Genomic DNA, 18,684 nt, shown 5'->3' on the forward strand with positions numbered 1-18,684 from the left:
ACAACTGGAGAAACCAAGATTTGTAAATATATATTGTTAAATTTAAAAAGTTAGATAAATTACTCGAAAAAAAAAGTTGATATTCCTTTATTTTCCATCTTACGTAACTAACTTTCTTTTCAACTTATTAATGTAAAAATGAAAAAAAATATCCTTGAATGCTAAGTTTCTGTTTATTTATTTTTATTATTAATTAATTGAGTTCGTGATTTTTTTTTACAGATACACCACATAACTGAAGTCTTATTTCGACTAAATTGATTTCAAAAGTCGGTAAGTTATACTTTTTATAAAACATTAAAAAATACTTTAAATTTCCAACAATAAATATATCTCTATCTACAAAACTTTGGGAGTTTTTCTTTTTAATTTTCTTTTACTTAATATTATTATTCGTTATTTAATTTATTGACAGAAAAAACCAACAGGGATTGGTTATTTAATTTTTTCTTTTATTTTTAGCTATTGATTTTTCATACTTTTTTTATTAGTTTCATTATACCATTCCGCTTCTTATTCGGATCAAATTGAATGGATCCAAAATCGATAAAAATAATAATAATTATAATATTTATTATAATTATAATAATAATTAAAAATAGAAAAAAAAGTTACATTTAAAATAATTTTCTCGACATAAAAAAAAGAGAATATTTTGTATTTTTTTTTTGACGGATTGTATTTCCTTTATTTTTCCTTTATTTTATTGTTTGTAAAATGTGCAATGTATATAAATTTGAAAATATATTTTAAATTAATAAGAAATTAAAAATTTCTTAAATTAATTTCTAAAAAAATTAATAGATCAAAAAAACAATTTACGGAAACAAAAATAATTATAGTCAACTTTGTTGAATAAAAATCGGTAACACTTTTACTTTAAGATTTTGGGTATGGTACATCGTAAATTCGGTAATTAATTTAATAAAGATAATAATAGTAATGCCCAGGACATAATCCAACCCCACATTACACACGCGTCTGGAGTGGGCAACGACGTGGTATCTCGGTACTTTCAGTTACGTCGGCCAACGGGGCAATGGTATCGTTCAGGAGCTGCCTTGTGGAGTACGGGATTGGCGGTCCCAAGTTGTCCGTACTGGTTGCGACCATGCTTCTCAGCTTCGCTGCTTGCAGCGGGCTCGGAAGGCACGATCGTGATCCCATTTTTGCCGACGTTGGCGGAGTGCGGACGGGGAGTGTTCATTCCTTTTGTCAGAAGTGGAAACCGGATTGAAGGTGAGTTGATGTGAGCTTACTCTGCCGAATTCTTGTGTCGTTAAGCGTCAGTCGGTTCGGCTCTTGTCACGAATTGTCCCGTGGGTAAGGGTATCTAAGCTCTCACTGCTAAGTGCGAGTCCTGGGATGTCGATACAGCGGGTTAGGCAGTACCTGACTCCCAGGCGAGCCAACCGCCTTACCGTCCACACCTTGTGATATCTTGACTGACCGACAAGATCGGAGTCTTGGACGTTGAAGTTGCACCCGATAGAACGCTGACTACCTCAAGGATGAAGTCGTGTGCAGCGACTGTTAAACTGCACAAAGAGGAAATTGTAGAGGAACTTCATGAACAGGGACTTTCTGCGTGTCGTCGATTAAACACACGACGAAACGGAGAAGTTTCACTCTCTAAGTCGCTTGTCTTGACTTTCAAGAAAATAAAGACTGTATTCCACAGAATGTATGTACGTCCGTTTATCCCGACTCTTTTGTGGTGCCATGAATGCCAGAGTTTGAACATACAGCTGCACGTTGTACGAGGAAACTAATCTGTGTTTTTCGTGAGCCATTACAACCTGATGACCCCTGCGGTAATCCCCTTGTCTGTATCGATTGTCACGGGCACCGCTCTGCGATATCTCGGAATCGTGCTATCTGTAAGCAAGAAGTAGCTGTCCAAGAGATTAAGACTAAACAGAAAATCGGCTACTTTAAAGCTAGGAAAATTGTGCTCGGTAAAACGCCAGAGATTGCGTCTTATGCAAGGTTGCTGCAGCTTCTCTGAACTGGCATGTACGGTCGAACTAGCTACATGGTCGAACGTATCGTTAATAAAAAATTGAAGAGTCGATCGTCTAGAGAAAGTAGCCCAAAATCCACGCAAAAAAGCAGATGCTTCTCAATCTAAGAGTTCTGTACAACCTAGTAATGAGCTTTCAACCGATAGGAAGAAGAGTGAAAATAATGTTAAAATACAGAAGAAACCCCAACCTAAAGCGGTGCATACTAAAGTTAAAATAAAGAAAATGCCTTTTCAGGGAATCTTGAAAGAATACAACGTTATGATAATTGAATAAAACAGCGTTGGATGAGTAAAAATGGAGCCTCTGAATAAATAGGCGAGAATTTCTGTGGAAGCCGTCACACATACTTTAGCGGAGAGTTCATCAAGTCTCGACTCTGATACATTGCTCACTGCACCGTCTGAGCCGGTATCATTTGATGCCGGCAGCAAAATATCGTCCGTAATTTACTGCGAAAGATCGGATGATTCCACTCCGATACCTCAGACATCCTGGAATCCGAGGTGGAGACCGTCAGGTAGATGGAAAAAAAGGATAGGCTACGAGTAATCCTAGGCGATAGAAAATAAGAATGCAGATAGTTTTATGAGCTTTTGGTGAATTTAATGAAGGGTTGAGTTTTTTTAATAATTGTATGACTTTGCAGTCGACAACATTTCATTAGAAACGGATACGTGTTTTTCTTTGACAAGGGTCCTATACACTCTTGCAATCTTGTGTTACTTTTGCTTTTTTAATGTATTATGACGTGTTCATTTTTTGAATGAACTGTTTCTCATCTGATTAGGTCGCAAGGTTTTTTATCAGTCAGGAAAAACTATTTTTTCTTTTTTATTTGGGGGGGGGGGGAAGGGCTAAGGACCGTGGCAGTCAATGCTCATAATCCCGAAAAAATAATAATATCTGAGTGACGAAATATCAAGGATAACATCAAAACGGGTTATTCTTAATAATAATTTTAACTTATTAAAATACCAAGATGCATAAAGAAAAAAACGGGAAATTTTGAAATTAGTAGTGGTAGCCATATATAGCTGTATCTCCCAATTGTACATGGCACTTGCCACTCAACTGTAGATGGTCATGTCATTCGGTTATCATGGAGCACTGGAACGGTCAATAGTGTCTTTCCGCCATAAAAATGTTTTACAAAACCAACGATAGTTTGGAAGGACCACAGAGGGAGTTCAAAAATTCCCTTTTTTTTGTGTTACCCTTATTACAGTTTATTTATTTAAGCGATTACAGATAAACCCGCTCAATTACAGTTACTTATAATAAAGATAAATTTTTTACGGTATGAAAAATGCCAAGCCCGATGTAAGGTTCTGGGTATTTGATACCAGAACTTTACGGACGAAAGACAGAAACAGTACCGTACCGCTATGAGGGTCGGTAGACTGTAATATAAAATTACCAAAAATATTACTGGAAATAATATATGCGCGTTTATTTTGGATGTTGTAAGTCGACGGTCGTAGGCGACCTAATAAGAGATAAAAAATAGTCTATCAAGTAGCCTATAAAAGGCATCATCCTTACTCTTATAGCAAGCTATTCTGATTATTTTTGTCCGAAAAAACTACAAAAATATTGTAAACGACAAATGAATCGGTCGGTTTCACAATAGATATATTCCTACATAAATAATAATAATAATAATGCTATTTTAATAATATTTTCTACGACTGACTCGATGTTTATGCGTTCAAAAAACAATTTTGCAAGAAAAAATGAAATAACATTTTTATAAGAAAAATTTATTTAACATCGTACCGGAAACAAATATAATTTAAAAATGCTTCCGCAGACTTTTATTTTTAAATTTTCAAAAGAGTTTTCCGTACTCAACGGCGGAGACATTTTTCTGTTATTTATTTGGTAAAGATGTTTTTTAACACACGACCTCAGGGCGTACGAAATAAACTAGCGTTTAAAGCAAATATTTTCTTTTTTAGAATTAAGTTCTACGATTTCCTTCCAGACGGTAAATAAGAATTGCATCCGGAATAACCCCGGGTATTTAGAGATTTACTTTACTTCAAATTCATTAACGGTCGCTTAATAGTAATAAAATTGATGCCGAAGAGTACAAATTTTAACGTTTAATATTTTTTTATTTCTTTTTTTAACATACGGTATACTTGTACTTTTACGCGCTAATATACAATATGTATTACAATTTTACGTCGATACATCACAAGATTAAAAGACCTCATGTTATTTAATGTACTCTCTTGCATATGACGCGGTCGTAGGGGATGGGAGTTCGAGAAAGGATGTGTGGTGTATGATAATCTGATTTAATTTATGGATTCGCATTTGCAGTTTGTCCCTTGTCGTTTTCCATAATTCCATTACAACTAGGTCATCAGTAAAAGCCGCTAACAGCCACCCGATTCAATAGAGCACGCACGGATAACCATCACCATCAGCATCGCCATCGCCTACTCGACTACGAGAACTGCTCACACCGTCCTTTAGACTACGAATTCTCCCTTTTCCCGTTCCTTTTCATTAATTTACATATCGCATCTGTTATATACTGATGCGCTATTATATTGTTTCAATTCAATTTTATTTATTTATTTTTTTTTTTAATTTAAATAACAAGAGAGGAACAGAAAATATTATTTTATTTATTCAGCGCGGATCAGCGTGTAACAATGCTGACTTTTTAAAACAAAATTAAAAACAAAAGAAACGTTATTCTTTTCATACAGTATCATTATTTTTCAGCCGACAGCTCTATTCGTTTATAATTCTCTATGGTGTATCTGTATTTATTAAATATAATGCCTCTTTTTAGCCGTCATAATCTACCGATAGAGAATTGAACTGAAAAAAATAAACGGTTTGTTTTTGTTGAAAACAAACATCGTAAAGTTATTTTACTGTATGTACTTAAATTTTCAAGGATCAAAACCCAAATCGATTCTTGCTTGATCTACCGAACGATTCTGTACCGGTTGAACGAAGCTGCAGTAGAAATATCTTAATGCGCGTCTTACTTTAATGTATCTTAAAATTAATTATTGTTTATCAAAATGAATCGACCTTTAATTCCATTTGAAATGCTGTCACCGAATAGCGATCTTCTGAAGGCCTTTTCCGGTCGCTTTAATTATTTATTATTGGATTCGCACGACCCCTTAATTTTATTTATTATAGGTGCGAATAATAACAAATGTAAAATGTATACGTCTAATACAAATAAAAATTTTTATCGAATTATTATTATTGTTGCGAGCAGAGTAAGGGATGAATCATCGTAGGCAGCCAGGAGGAAGGAAGGAAGGAAGACAAGATCCAGATCCTCTTCGCTTGTTTGAATATTTATACCGGCCGAAGTACCGTTTTTCGCAAAAGAAAATGCTGAATTTTTAAGCGACCTTTTTTAACTTTGCCCTTTCAAGAAATTCAAGAAAACATTTTGTACCGCCAAATCGATATGTCATCTTTACAGTCAGGTAAATCTGATCGACTGTAATGCGGCGTAAATTTTTATTTTTCACATGTAATGTGTTTTACCAAAACGTGTCCGAATATAAAATAATAAAAAAATATATATATAAAAAAATCTTTAAAACAGCACTCTTAAATTAAACGCACTAAAAGGAACAAATAATTTCAGGACGTATCTAAGAATGGATTTGACAACAAGCTTAGATGGTCATATGTAAGATTATCCGAAAGTCATAGCATTAAATTAAAAATTTATTGTTTTTGCCAATTTTTTCTTATGCGTGATGAATGGCCTAAAGAGTGGGATGCAAAGAGTTGTACTTTAAAATGAGTACCCCACTCCTTAGACCATTAATCAGGCGTATGAAAAAAATTGGCAAAAACATCAAATTTTTAATTTGAAGCTATGACTTTCATGTAATCTTACGTATTACCGTTAAAGCTTGTTGTCAAATCCATTCTGAAATACCGTCCTAAAATAATTTTTTATCTTTTAGTGCGTTTAAGAGTAGTGTTGAAAGAGGTTTTTTACGTATTTTTTATTTTCTACTTTTTAGTTTTCATAACTTTATACACAGGTTTGAGAGTATTTCGCGAAAAATCGGATCGGTACGTTTTACGGTGCGTGAGTTCAATCAAAACATAGGGGTAAATGATTTAATTTCCGATAGATCCGAGATCCGATAGATCAAGAGTGGATCCGATAAGTTAAACAGTTAGCATTCGAGCTGCTGATAGATACGGCGTTTGAAATATGAAAATCGGACGAACGCTTGCCAAAATATTACGATGGCACCCCATCGCACCTCCTTTGCCAATTTCCGCGCTTCGGGGGGCGCTTGAAAATATTATATCATCCGACAGGTCCCAGTGGGACCGGATAGGACCTCGTCAAGGGGAGTTGAAAAATTTTTCAGATCGCTAGGACCGACCGTTTTCGAGATTTTCCTTTGAAAATTCAGATCTGGTTAAAACGTCCTAAATTTTCCCAAAACTTCAGTCACTACTGTACAGAATTTGTAGTATCAACTGTATACCTTAAAATATATTTCACTTGTTTATAAAACTAATAACGCGTTATCATTTCGATTGTTATAATAGGTAGAGCCCTACGTTTTGGTAAAATTTATGTATTTCAAACGCGTGCAAATTATAGATCGAAACAGGTTAAATTATCTTTTACTAAGAAAATATGCATGTAAACGAAGTTGCATAAGTTCAAAAGGCATTTTTTTCACTCGGCAAGTTAGGGGCATCTTAGCGACTTCAAAATGTTACTGAAATGTGTTGTCAACAGGAGCAAACCTGTATGCGACATTTCAGAGCGAATCGATTCGCGGAAGCGCTTCAAAATTCGACTGAAATGTTCTGTACCGTGAATCTCACATACATAGTCCAAGAGCGAGTTAATATAAGAGTGGTAAATATGAATTTTTTTTCTGATTTCACCCTCTTACGAATGTTTTATACAATAAACTTATCACAAATCCATTGAGTTTTAATGGAACGATTAAAATTGTTGATCGTACCGCCGTAACACCAATTTATAAAATATATGAGGCAAAAAGGAAATGTTTTCTAGACATAATCCGTGAGCCCTTTAATCTTTTTAGTTTAAGACGCTTCGAACGCTCTTCGCAAATCAGCCGATTTGGAAGTCGAGAGATCGTGGATACCAGCGTTCTTTAGTGATTGAGTTTCGATTAACCACACGTCTCAGGAACGGTCGAACTGGAACTGTACAAGACTACACTTCATTTACACTCATACATATCATCCTCTAAAATAATACCTGAAAGGTAATTCCCGGAGGCTAAACAGGAAAAAGAAAGAAGAAGACCACAGGTTCTTTGCATTCTATGAATCCTATCATCTAATCCATTTTCCTGGATCATCTCTCCTATATATTTAAATTTTTTAACTTTCTATGCGTCCGATGTTTGTTAACAAAAATCTTGGTGCGCTTATAATGTTGGACATGAATTTAGTTTTTTCTATAGAAATTCTTAAACCTGTTTTACTAGCTATTCCTTCTTTTTTTTTTGTCTTCAGTCATTTGACTGGTTTGATGCAGCTCTCCAAGATTCCCTATCTAGTGCTAGTCGTTTCATTTCAGTATACCCTCTACATCCTACATCCCCAACAATTTGTTTTACATACTCCAAACGTGGCCTGCCTACACAATTTTTCCCTTCTACCTGTCCTTCCAATATTAAAGCGACTATTCCAGGATGCCTTAGTATGTGGCCTATAAGTCTGTCTCTTCTTTTAACTATATTTTTCCAAATGCTTCTTTCTTCATCTATTTGCCGCAATACCTCTTCATTTGTCACTTTATCCACCCATCTGATTTTTAACATTCTCCTATAGCACCGCATTTCAAAAGCTTCTAATCTTTTCTTCTCAGATACTCCGATTGTCCAAGTTTCACTTCCATATAAAGCGACACTCCAAACATACACTTTCAAAAATCTTTTCCTGACATTTAAGTTAATTTTTGATGTAAACAAATTATATTTCTTACTGAAGGCTCGTTTAGCTTGTGCTATTCGGCATTTTATATCGCTCCTGCTTCGTCCATCTTTAGTAATTTTACTTCCCAAATAACAAAATTCTTCTACCTCCATAATCTTTTTTCCTCCTATTTTCACATTCAGCGGTCCATCTTTGCTATTTCTACTACATTTCATTACTTTTGTTTTGTTCTTGTTTATTTTCATGCGATAGGTCTTGCGTAGGACTTCATCTATGCCGTTCATTGTTTCTTCTAAATCCTTTTTACTCTCGGCTAGAGTTACTATATCATCAGCTAATCATAGCATCTTTATCTTTTCACCTTGTACTGTTACTCCGAATCTAAATTGTTCTTTAACATCATTAACTGCTAGTTCCATGTAAAGATTAAGAAGTAACGGAAATAGGGAACATCCTTGTCGGACTCCCTTTCTTATTACGGCTTCTTTCTTATGTTCTTCAATTGTTATTGTTGCTGTTTGGTTCCTGTACATGTTAGCAATTGTTCTTCTATCTCTGTATTTGAACCCTAATTTTTTTTAAATGCTGAACATTTTATTCCAATCTACGTTATCGAAAGCCTTTTCTAGGTCTATAAACCCCAAGTATGTTGGTTTGTTTTTCTTTAATCTTCCTTCTACTATTAATCTGAGGCCTAAAATTGCTTCCCTTGTCCCTATACTTTTCCTGAAACCAAATTGGTCTTCTCCTAACACTTCTTCCACTCTCTCTTCTGTATAAAATTCTAGTTAAAATTCTTAGTTAAGAAGAAAATTCTATTCCTTCTAGAAGATTAATTTGTGTTGCCGCATCTGTTAGATTTTCGGAGAGTATGGCAAAATCGTTTGAAAATACTAGGCGGTTTACTTCATTAAATTTATTCTTCTCCCCAATTTTATCGGTAAAATTTTGTATTCGTTTAGTTTTTCATTCCAAATTCTTACTATTTTTTTCAACAACCATTAATGAGAAGCGGTGATAAACCGTCGCCCTGCCTAACTCTTGTTTTTAATTCAATGAATTTAAAATTTTCTCCCGTGAATTTAACTTTTTCTCTTGTTTTTGTGAGTCTTACGTATTAGTTTAACTAATTTTACTTTAACACCAAATTCTAGAATTATTTTGTCTAAAATTTTCTCTATCGACAGTATCAAATACTTTTTAAAATCTACAAATATTATTTTTACCGTTATTTTTAATCGAAAAATTATTACTTTTTATTATTACTTATTTCTAATATTATTTTATCGGCAAACTTATTAAAAATACTAATTTAGTTTCTAAGAAATAACTGCCTATTCTATTTTGAAGAAAGCAACGAACTTATTACACTACAAAAATCTGGAATAAAACGGTGAATATTTTTAGCGATTTTTCTACAAAAGAGGAAAATATAAAGTTACGTTTCCTTTATTTTCCGAAAACTGTTTTCTCATCTAATATTCCTGTTATCAATAATAAATCTTTCCTGACTTCCGAAAAAAAAAAACAGAAGGTCTATAAATAAAACCGCTTTGTAAAAAACTTACCCCTTCAAGAACTACGGCCAAAATAATCGAGAAATCTAAGTTTAGTACGAGCCAAGTCGGACCCCTCCTTATCCGTCAGTTCTGGAGTCACACCCTCGATGAAGTTTGGCGGGTTGCCCTTCTCTGACACGATTACTCGTCTTTATTTAGTCCGCTTTAGTTGCAAGTAACGTGTCCAGGAATAAAATAGTAGTTACATCGTTTTAAGCTTTAAAATTAAAGAGTTTAACTAAAATTAAAATTGTAAATATTGGCATAAGTCCTTCCCTTATTAAAAAAAAAATTGATGAACCCAAATAATTGTTAACATGACAATCGTATCGATAGTTTATATTAGACAATTTTAAATTTACTTTAACACGATATTATTACAGGCTAAAATATAAAATTTAAAAGCATTACTTTCGTTCATTATACGTATATATTTACGTTACAGAACAGAATCGCTGGCATTATTACGCATTATTATCTTCACGCGATATGTATCGTTCTCCGACGTAGTTTACAATTATCTCTGGAAAAAATATAATAAAGAATATTATAATTGCGCTAAGTAAATGAATAGTATTATCCGATAGTAACCGGGTGAATTAATTATACTTGCTGCAAGTGAATCGACCAGTCCTAACTTAGTCGCGTTTATATCTTTATCGATAAGATTGAAGTTTTAATAACTTCCCTTCCAAACAGATCGCGGGTTACATTATTTTACTTTTCAATCAGTTTTTTACCTTATAAAATTTGATTTTATTACTAAAATTATAAAAAAAAAAATTAAAGAACATATACATTATTTACTACATTTCTACCTAATGCGACTTACATGTAAGTAGAACGTGCAAAAAAAATCTACAAATATGATATATTAACTGCCATAAAACTGATTTTTTCTCTTTGCCTTCAAATTTAGACGTTTTTGTAACAACACAGTTTTCCAAATAATAATTGTTCCGATCAGGAATTGATATTTCGAAACGTAAAAAATCTGACGTAGACACCAAACGACTTCCTTGTACGCAATTAAATTACATATACACATTTTTTTACAATGAAAAGTACATAAAATTTTATTTCATTAATAGCTTCTAATATTTCTGCATTTTTTTATTAGTATTAAATTATCAGATATCGTAAATGGTTTTTTACAATCGCAGGTTAATAATTATTAATAAATCGATATATTTAAATTAAAAAAAAAGGAGATGAGGCCTGATTCGAAACGATGTGCCTTCACCTTGTAAGATCCAAATGTTTCATTAATTAAAATTTCATTCGGTTATAACTCTGTAACCGATGAAAATAAGTACCATTTACGCCATATCGTTGAAAAGCTCTCAATGAGGGCCTATTACTGCAGTTAAGAAAAAGTCCAAAAAACCAAAGTGTTTGGATTTTGGGCTTTTCTAAAAAAGCTCTTCTGGTTCAGTCGATTGCAATTAATAGGGGAGATGCACAACTAGGTGTTACAACAGTCCTAAATCCAAAATTTCAAACTCCTACGACTAATCGTTTTTGAATTATGCGAGATACATACATACGTACGTACAGACGTCAACTAGTCAAAATGGATATTTTCACTTTTCTCTAAAAGAAGTATTGTGATTGCAAAGAATTTCGCAATCATAATACTTCCTTTACTTCGCACAAAGAAGTAAAAACCAATAATATAAGAAAATATTATTATTTTTAATCTGTACATTGCATCTGTTCAATTAGTGAACAATAAGCAATCCCTCCATCATGGCCAAATGAAATGAGGATGGCGTGTATGACATGTGAGGTGTAGTCTTGCACAGACTTAACCTGAACCATTTCTGATATGTGTGGTTAATTGAACCCCGACCGCCAAAGTACACCGGTATCCGGTGTCTAGTAAAGAACTAACCAAATTTTACTAGAATTTGTACCACAGAACGTTCGATTTAGAACATTTGTGTTTGATTCAGAACGATTTGCGACGAGTTATTTCTACAAAAAAATATGAAAAAAATCATGAAATTATCATTACGCTGATGATGAAGAGGTAACTGAAAAAAAAAATTCAAAATAATCTGTGCTACATTAATTACTTCGGAATGGCAAAATTTTTAACGATTGCGTAACAGAAAATAATGCACCGGCTAAGATAATTGCGGCCAAAAGATACTGAACACTACCAGCAACGGTGCGAAATATTTAATCACGAATTTATTTACAATATATATAAATTATTTAGGATAGAATAAGTTTTGTTTTTCATTAATTTAGTACACTAACTTTTACGTTTTATGAATTTATTTTACTTAGCATCATAATACAAACATATCATTTTTTTATATTTATTAATAAAAACAACTGAAAAAAGTTACTTGAAAAATGGCTGACAACTAAACAAAGACCGTATGTCGGATGATAACTACGGCGGAATGTTAATTTTTCAGCTTTTCATCTGAGAAGTTCGGGACACCATTCCCGGCTACACGTGGATTTCTTTATACGGTACAAAATTGTTGGATCGTAATCTCACGTTCAACGTTCAAACGGATACGGTGAATAAGTTACCGCCAAAAAAATATTTCTTGAATTTTTTGAGGATAAGGAAAAAAGCTTAGTTAAACAAAGAAAGCTTATAGTATGCTTTTCGCAAAGGTATGTTCAAATCGATCTTCGTGGCGGAGCGATAGCGTCTCGGCGATTGATTTCGAGGTCCCGGGTTCGAATCCCCGTCAGACATGGCATTTTTCACACGCTACAAAATGTCTATTTCATATTCCCATGAACAAGCTTCCAAAGCTTATACGGTAAATTAATCAGTTAAAAAAAATAAAATGTAATTAGGTAATGATATAAAATCAACTTTCACCACAATCGTTACTCGTTACCAAACCGATTAACTTTCACACTCGTCGGTAAAAATACTATACGACTATTAAAGATTCGTATAACGGTAATGATTACCTCACTTACTTTTCGCGAGGGTACTGTTGAATCAATATTTGCATAAATGATAAAATACTATTCCTTAATAAATATTACGTCGACCGTTCGGAAAGTTGCTGTGCACTGGAGTTATTGTAGTGTAAATATGAAACTTTCTTAATTATTAATTTGTATTTTTATTTCATTATTTTATAGAAACTGATTTTATAATAACTAGAACAGTTTATAAAAAGTGAGTTGAGCTCCACCAACATCAATACAAGTCTGTACATGTTTCAATTTTTTTTCAAACGCTTTAAACCGTTGATGTACTGGAACGTCTTGTATGTATGCGGTTATGCGATTCTTAGTTCGTAAATTATGGGTGGTCTGTTACGATACACAGCTTGTTTCGCTGTCCCCCGTAGAAACTAATCCGAAGTAATCAGATCATGCGATCGTGCAGGTTAGGAACCCTCGAAGTGATTCATCACCAAAGACATCTCGTAAAAAAAAAATCATTGGCTGTTAGCTGTGTCGTCATCTTGTTGGACGAATGATTTACATTTTCATTCGTCCAACATTTCCATTTTTGTTAACTGACAAATGAAATTCGTTAAAACAACGCAATAATGGTCACTATTAACTGTAGTTTCGGACCCGCAATGCGCGTTCTACTCGCACCGACCCAGACTCCAATTTTCGCTTCGTGTAAAGAAGATTGTTCGTGTAATTCATGGAGATCAGTTGTCTACCGCAGACGTGTACTTTGTGAATTAATATAGCCTCCCGGATGAAACCGCGAATCATCCATAATAAAACGTAATCTCGTGGAAACCTACGGAATTTTGGTCGATAAAACGTTTAAACCATCGACAATAATTTAGTCTTTTGGCACGATCCGTAGGTTTCAATTCTTTAACGCGCATTACTTTTTAGGCGAAAAGTATAATTTCTTTTCTTACAGCTTTATGTGCAAGCCCGATGTCTTGCTGCTTGCCAACTTACGCATCGACTTTGATGGACTTTCGGATATAGCGTCAGGAAAATCAAGCAGTTCGTTTAATTAAGGTGGTTTTCCGCTTCGATCGTGCTCTGTTGTCTTCAACAGAGCCTGTTGCCCGAAATTTTTCGAAAGGGTTCGAATTGAATCGCGTCGAGCAAAAGAGAATATTTGGAAACTTTTCAAAAAGCTTGTGCTTCACTAAATCGGTATGCTTTTTACCTTCACGAAAGACGTGTTTAACGAGAAAAATGCGTTCCTCTACCGAAAGAACTTACATTTCTCGCAACTATTGATTCCGATAAACGAAACAAAGTGCGTGTACCATCACAACCCAACAACCGCGGTTTATTAATGCGCAAAGCCAACGAACCCTCAGAGCAACCAACCTAACGCTGAAAGAATAGAATGCACCACATAATTATAAAGCATAGTGCACAGCGACTTTCAGAAAGCACCGTTGTGATAAGCCAATTTGTGGTAATATATTATCAAATAAAAAGCGGTTAAATTAATTTTACGACATATTTTAAAAACTTAAACAATGAAAATATTACTATTGTCGAGAAGTGAATTATTAATTATTAAAAAAAAAAAACTAGCTTGTTTCATAGAAAAGTCGTTAGACTGTTCAGTGAGCATGCCGGTAAATTAACGACCTCGATTACTTGTCACTGGTTTACTTAATACTGTCTGGTTTTATCACACTTAAAAAAAAAACAAAAAAAAACATAATTATCGGCGTAATTTTTTAACAATCGGTATCAGTTTATAACAAATTAACTTAATTTTAAATTATGTCTACTTAAGGGTTATATCAACTGATGAATTGCTGTTTCTAAAATTCACATAAAAAGATGGATGAATAATGTAAGAATGAAATGTACTTTAATTTGTTAGTACTGTTTGATATAATGCAATGGAGCAATCGAGGTTAATTAACTCACCTCTTGCAGCGTTGTACAACAGCGTTCTTCTCCAGCTCTCCTGAAAACAACGACGACAAATTCATTGTGAAATATTAATATTTTTTTTTTTTTTTGCTTTTTTACAACGCGCTTAAATTTGTTAATATCTTGATAAAAAATTGCACAAAAACTTAAAATACTCTTTTTTAACAGCTTTGCCATAATATGAAAACTTCTTGGTTTAACGGATATGCATTTTCATATCCACCAAATTTATAGATTTGTAATAATTATTTTTTTATTTTTCTGAGGAAATATCACTACTTTCCTTTTGAAAATTTACCCGTATAATTTATGAATTATATTTTTAAAACGAAAAAATCACAGACTGTATAGACGATTTGAAGATATTTTCCTTTTTGTTTTGCCATAATCACGCTTAGTATTGGATCGTCGAACTTTATTATAAATAATCAGATACTTCTCGAAATATTTTCGCACGAAAATTTAAGAGAATTATTGGAAAATTAAAGGTAAAAAGATAATATAATTAAATTCTTAACAGCATCCCTGACATGTGCTTCTCTGGATTCCTTTTATCATTTTTTTAACAAGACGTAGACATATATTATACCGTTGCGTTTTTTGGGAATGGAGAATCTTTTTTCTGCGGGCAGTTTTTAATAGACCGATTCATTTATTAAATAACAATAAAAGTAAAACAATGCAAAATAAAATAAAAGTGAACAATATTTTATGTAACTTTCCTGCCTTTGCCGGGAACTAATACTTAGAGGAAAATTTAATGGAATATTAAACTTTACGTTTAGTATTCAAATAAAAAAGACTATTCTACTCTTTCAGTAAAAGTTTGAGATACAAGACCCGTAATGAACGAAAGTATCACCCGTTCAGTGGCTGCAACCACAATAAATGTCATCAACGATTCGTATTTAGAGGCCCATCATAAAAAATTTCATAAAGACCGGTTACCCTAATCTGATGATAACGAGAAAATTTAGACGTAACTAAAGTAAAAAAAAGTAAAGAAATTAGGCTTATTAACTCCTATCCCCGAATGAATTGCCCAAATACAAAACCGAATGGAATTATATAATTAGTAAAAAAATATACAATCAGACCTCCCTAAATCCAACCTTCTTAATCCGAATAACTCCTTAAATCGAAAATTTACTTTGTCCCCTTGAAAAATCCTCTTTAAATCGAATAGAAATGACCTCCTTTATTCGAATATTTCGAGGACCTGATATACATATTATTTCTTTTATGAAAACGTTTTTTAAACGTTTTCAATAAATAATTTACATACTGTACACGATTTCCAAAGAAACATAGATAGAAATAAATTCGGTTTAATATCGTATAAAATCAAGATGAATTTGTAGACCCTTTCTCAATTTCAGAAGAAGAATGGAGTATAATTTGTAAAAACTTTAACATTAGTACGGACGAAATTTCATTTGACTTGTTCGCACATTTTGATGATGATACTGCAGTTACTGCCACTCCAACCGATGATGATATCATCATCGCATACAACCATCGGTAAGGATTCCGTTGAAGAAGATAAAACGGAACTAGTAGAAATTACAATTACAGCAAAAGACGCGAAATCGGCAATAAATAACCTTCGAACATTCTTCGAAAGTTGAAGCGAAGTAGAAGACGGTATATTTAGTGCGTTAGTGAAGATTAAAAATGCCCTTGATTTAAAATCTGCCAGAAGAAAACTCAAAAAATAATTAGACTTTTTCAAGAAATAATTAAAGATATTGTATTGTATCTCACAATAATATATTATTAATATTATTTCAAGAAATAATTAAAGACATTGTATTTTATTGTATTTTTTTTTTATTTTTACATAATAATATACGCGTAATGTTTTTCTAATGTAAGTTATTACTGTAGTACATTATTATAGATGTTCCGTTCCACGTCGAGCCGTCCGGTGCTGCGATCTAGTGGGTGCTAGCGCTCACCGGAGAGTTCTGCTCGTAGTAGCATCTGATCCGAGGCGGTCACATCATACTCTTAGTCCGGATGGACTCCATTCTTTGTTCGGATGAACGTTAGCTTTAATGTTTTTATTTAATTTTATATTCTTTATTTTTATATATAAAGTTATACGCTATGTTACAATTCATTTCATTAAATGTCAAGATGACAATTCATTAAACCATTATTCAACAAGCAACAAGATGATGTCTTCATTCATCACCTATGAACATACAGTGCAACCTCGCTCTAAAATCTCCCAATAGACTAACATACATTTTTATTAACTATGAAATTTTTCTGTACAATTTTTGAGTTTCATTATTTTACCTCTCTACTTAGAAAACGTCCTAAATACAAAAAAAAAACTGGTCCCTTGAGATTCGAATTACAGAGGTTTGGCTGTACAATTAAATCCAGAAACATAAAATAAAGTAAAAAGGTTTTTGCCCCGAGTCCTCAATAGGGGTTTGAATAAGATCCAACACGATCAGAAACTATGCTACTTACTCAAGGGACATTAAATTTTGCGAAAAAATTTACTTACGCTTTTATTAAAATTTTAAGATACGGGACCCATAACGTACGATCTCCTTCCCCCTTGACCGATTGTGACCAAAATTAAACTGATAACTCTTTTACAAAAATTGTGCCAAATTTAATACGAATCGGTCTAACCGGTCTGGAGATATCAAACAAAAAAACAGGCTAGCATATTCACACGTACGTACGTACAAACATCATTCTGTAATCTTTTAGGCTTAGAGAGGGTCACGGTCTGAAAAAATTCAACGTGCAAAATTTGACCCGAAAAGTAACATACTTTCCCTTACACTACAGTATATAACTATGGCCGGAAAAGGAAAAAACCCGCCCTAAAAATAAAAATTTATATTTTTTAAATTTTAGCTTTTTGAAGCGCTGTCAATTAGGCGTTAGCACGTAAATCTTTATTTTTAATTTCCTGCCAATTTTTAAAAGTTGTCATTTAAAGAACGGAAAAAATGTAGTCTTTTTAAGTCGGAAAAAATCTGTTTTTAAGTTTATTCTTATTTTCGTAGTTTTAATAAATGCTAAAAAGGTGTAAATCCAAAGAAAACTGAAAATCAAATTTTTAAACGATACGAATACTTTTTGTTGTAGTAAATATGCGCTAATTTTTCTAATTAAATAACAAAAAAACAACGAAAAAATTGAAATCTATGTCAAGAAATGTAATTTAAATACAGTTTAACTTGTTTTTACTTAATGCGATATTAAATTATTACGAGCCATTAAAAACGATACGGTAGGCTTAAGAGCTTAAATCGTCAGTAATCAAATTCTCATTACGAAAACTCTATTTCCATTTATAATATACAAATTTACAATCTTTATTTTTGTTTCGTTTCACTAAGTTAAATAACATTTAAAAATATGTTATAAATCGCTACAATATTTTTTAATACTTTGATTAAAAGAATAAAATATAATCTTTTAAATACAGTGTTCGCGCTTTTTTATTCCGCACGGTAAAATGTCAAACGTAAGATTACAATTATCTAGATTTAATTTTTTAAAACGATGAAATTTTACCTAAATCCGATGTAAAATTTTCTAAAACGTAGCTTGACATTGAGCCTTTAGTTAATAAAAAGATTTCAACGTATTATTGGGAAAATTTAATACCTAAAAGAAAATTAATTTTAGACGAATCGATAATCGGAACACTGACGATATTGTTTTTCTCCCTCGATATATCGACCTTAAAAAGGTCAGGTACATTAATTTTAAATGTCAGTAGGGTATGACATGTAGGTTAATTCTGAACGTAATCCGATTTCTTTTTAGTAAAACAGAAAATGGACGGCTTTCAAATAACTTGTCCCTCATGACGTTAAAAGCAGATAATAAATTATGCCGGTAAAATAACATTTTTAATTAAATTTTAAGATTATTAGGCGATTTTAATTATTTAATTAGCGTCAACTTTATGAAAGCAATGTCAACATAATTAGTTTAGCTGTTTAACCGATAAATTCTTTTTATAAGTTTTATTCCATCGTATTTTTGAATATAATTCGTAATCTATACCGGGATCCCTCGATTAGCTCTCAGATCGATTACCAAAAATTAGTGTTAATTGAATACGAGCTAAAAACATTAAACGCATGTAGAATAAAAACATTTGAAATTTGTAAACAGAAAAATATATACCGAAACAGATTTATTTTGGAAATACGTACAGATATGTTTCAGCCGACCGATAAATCAATTGTCCTTAGAAAATGAAATATATTTGATAAAATAACTAACAAAATGTTAATATTCTAGCGTATATT

The 18,684-nt window shown here is 32.7% G+C and overlaps 1 protein-coding gene across 1 annotated transcript in view; it reads left to right on the forward strand.

Annotated features, from left to right (window-relative positions):
• The first annotated feature begins 229 nt into the window (after positions 1–229).
• Positions 230–18,684, forward strand: part of LOC142330084 (uncharacterized) — a 249,826-nt gene continuing 231,371 nt past the window's right edge. Inside the window, exon 1 of the mRNA XM_075375140.1 lies at positions 230–273. The gene's annotated coding sequence lies outside the window, so the exon portion shown is untranslated. The remainder of the gene's footprint in view (positions 274–18,684) is intronic.

This window comes from Lycorma delicatula, chromosome 9, assembly GCF_047948215.1.
Source record: "Lycorma delicatula isolate Av1 chromosome 9, ASM4794821v1, whole genome shotgun sequence".
Taxonomy (NCBI): domain Eukaryota; kingdom Metazoa; phylum Arthropoda; class Insecta; order Hemiptera; family Fulgoridae; genus Lycorma; species Lycorma delicatula.